The sequence below is a fragment of the Solanum dulcamara genome, chromosome 1 (genome assembly GCF_947179165.1).
Source record: "Solanum dulcamara chromosome 1, daSolDulc1.2, whole genome shotgun sequence".
Taxonomy (NCBI): domain Eukaryota; kingdom Viridiplantae; phylum Streptophyta; class Magnoliopsida; order Solanales; family Solanaceae; genus Solanum; species Solanum dulcamara.
The window spans coordinates 48826175-48829660 of NC_077237.1; the positions used below are offsets into that span (position 1 = coordinate 48826175).

At 32.6% G+C, this 3486-nt stretch overlaps 1 long non-coding RNA gene across 1 annotated transcript; it reads right to left on the reverse strand.

Annotated features, from left to right (window-relative positions):
* Positions 1–386: 386 nt before the first annotated feature.
* LOC129887954 (uncharacterized) lies at positions 387–2300 on the reverse strand. The gene is made up of 3 exons (XR_008766518.1): positions 1916–2300; positions 1763–1835; positions 387–865 (listed from the first exon to the last, which is right to left on the reverse strand). It is a non-coding gene; the product is annotated as an uncharacterized LOC129887954 (long non-coding RNA).
* Positions 2301–3486: the final 1186 nt, after the last annotated feature.

Here is a 3486-nt window from a genome sequence, read left to right on the forward strand (position 1 = left end):
TTTGATACATGGACAACATATCAATTGCGGTTCTCCCAATTTTGTAAAAGCATAATCCAAAAAAATCTCCACCTCATCTATGTAAGCATTAGAAAGTCGATCTTTAATAAGTTCCATCAATTGCTTATTAAGCGTCATAATCTTGGTGCATGTAAAATAGATATAAAAATACATTAGTATAACAACCAAGTTCAAGAGCAACATTAAGGAATGGAAATTATAATTATTCTACCAAGTCTACATAGCATTGTGATAATAATTCTAGTCGGAAACTAGAATCAAAATGTGAAAAATTGAAATAAAGAAAAGGATATGTGGAATTATCGAAATCTAATAGAATTTATGAGCAACAAAGGACTTTATACCTTCACCTCTCAATTGAATCCGATCAAACAACAAAAACCCAAACTCAACAAAAAATGAGAAAACCAAATTGAAATCCACAAAGAGGGTAACTTGATTATTGATTAAGCTAGAAGAAGTTAACGCGAGCAATATCAAGAATCCACCCTAATCACTCAACTACAATTACCAATTATGAACTACACTAATGCTAGGCTTTACCTAGAAACTACAAGCTTCGAAAATTTTAAATATTCAATTCATCATAATCTAAGTCTTCAAAAATGACAAAACAATACTAATTATACTAAGAAAATAAAGAAGACATTTTTTTATAATTTTACCCTTAATGAGATAAGGGCCTTGTTTGGTTGTCTTCTTTTGTGAATTCTTGAATTTAAGAGATTGTCACTTGCCCATATAGCCTCTTTATTCTTCCTCTTTACTTTGACGGACCTTCCACACATTGTATATATTTATTTGGTGTCCATCAAACACCTCTAAAGCTTTCATGTGATCCATTCTATCCATGTTGTTATCACACTGGATATTAGTACAGAAAGCATAACTATGACAAATAAGAATTGTAGTAGCTATGAGAGCATAAAGAATGATATGCAGGAGATTAAGCTAAATTTATCTTACTGCTTTCTTTTTGGAGTAATCAGTTCTACTTTAATGACACAATTTCTATCATTGATGTCCTTGATTCATTATAGATAGAAATAGGAGCATTCTAGAGTTCCAACGGTAGATATGGTTTCAGTACTACCTATGTACTATTTTTGGATATAATAAACAGTTACTATTCTAGAAAAAAATGAAAAACTAAAATCACCTTAGCTATTCAGTCAAACTATAGACAAGATTCTAATAGACATTAGCTATGGTGATTTTGTATTTAATCATGTCCACATAGGGAAAAAATCTACGGCTAACCTATTGGCTAACTTGGGTAAGGACACTTTAGTACAATTACTACCACGTCTTAATCCCAAAAGTGTTGGAGTTAGTATATGAGTCCATAACCAACTAAGTTACTATAAGATACCCTACTCTTGCCGGAGGAGTATTTTTCACATTGTTTAATGAGAGTAACAGCTTGAAACTATTAACGTTGTCCTAGCAATTATCTGATTAACAAGTTTACTTAATAATAATCACTGTTGCACCACCATTTATTGTCAATCAAGGCTACTAACAGAAATGCACACATTAATACATACGAACAAATGTCTGTGATGGCTTATATACATAATTTAAGTAAATGCACACCAATAAACTATTGGGAAAAAATCCAAGATGGATCATAAAGCATAAATCCAAAATCGGGCAAAATCAGACTTTCGACAGAATAGTTCATATTCAAAACAACATAAACTTATTTTATCTTAAAGAGGAGGAAACTTCAAGAATTTACCAAGATGTTATTACTCCCATCAAATATCAGCAAAATTCAAGTGAGATTTGAGGTAACAACAGAAAGTTGAGTTCTGCAGTCAAAAAGTGAGATGTTGATTTCCTTTTTAAAAGTCTTGAATGGAGACCTACAACCTAATATTTCCTAACAAACCTGGATATTAGGAGATGCATACGGCCGTTAGCTGACTTTTCTTTGTTGATTTGTCTCCAACAACTGATCAATTCTGTGATTCTCTAGGTTTGAGGGTCTCTTCGATATAACTATTCAGTCTATAATTTTTTTAATTTGTGCTAAATTCTATTGAAAAAGGTGGGGAAATGAGCGTAGTGGAGACTGAACCATCGATATTTTCTCCGGAGAAGGAGGAAATTGGGGTGGAGAAATATATACATTTATGATATTGGGAGTGTACTCTAATTTTTATCTCGTAGGAGCTGGGGGAGAAGTAGGTAGTTCGGATATTGAGAGTGTACTGTACTCTAATCTTGTAGAGGCTGGGGGAGAGGTGAGTAGTTCATATTTTTATTAGATTAAATTATTAGGAGGGGGTGGGGTTTGTGAAAATAAAATGTACTATGTGATTTATTTAATCAATAACAACTGAGTATTTTTTTAAGGTCCAAGTATTATCCCCTCATTAATATCAAATTAAAATTACCTTTTAATGATTGAAAAAAAATTGTGACGCCCATAAATACACATTTAACGATCGAATTTATATCCTTTCTTTAAGAATTGTAGTTAAAAAAAACAATTTTCCTCTGTAGTAAAGTGAGAACCCCTTTACTTGTGCTTTGTGTTAAGACCTCTCACCCTTTCTTCTCATCTTCCTTTTTCCTTTCTATTCCTATGTCTTTCATACCAAACCGCACTATAAGTTCCTTTGACTTTTGGTATAATCTCCTTCAGTCATCCCTTGATATTTCCTTGCAGTTTTATTAGTGATCTTTCTCTCTTGAATCTTATTGTGATCTGATTGATGCCATTGTTAATAGGAGTCACTGTACAATTTTAATATAATTTTTTCGGAGCTTCATCTCTTCTTCTCTGGTGAATCACCACTACTAAACCACTATCAAACTCCCTTTTCTCCGTTTCTTTTTCGGTTCAAACAACACTATCATATCTGAACACCAGAGAGAGTTTTTCGGCCAGGTGTTAACGCAAGAGAGAGTTTTCGGCCAGATGTAAAAGCAAGAGAGAATTTTTCGATCAGATCTAAACATCGAATTTCATGGAGCTCACTGGATAGCTTGTGATTCTTTATTGTAGGTCATTTATTAGTACAAAAAATGGATGTTGCTTCTTAAAAAATAGAATAAATGATGTGTTGCAAATTAGATTTGAATTTAAAGAAGATGATAATATATTGGATATGTGCGGGAGAAGTCATCACCAACGAAAAAGTGAACCAAGAAAGCATAAAGCAGACAGATACGACATCTGTCGAAGGAGCCATCTCAGGCGAGCTTCTTCAACGAGGAAGTTAAACTAAGAAGCAGATGGACACGGAGAGAGATGAGGGGTGCAATGGGTGATTTTACCTATTAAAAGTAAATTCGGTTATAGGCCGTAAAAAAAAGTACTCCAAAAAAGGGTAATAATTAATTTGAAAGAACTTATTTATGTTAAAAAAAAAATTGAAAAGAGTAAAATAAAATGTCTTTAAATTATGTGAAATGAATTAAAATGTCCTTCGTTAAAGTTTGGTCTAAAAATTT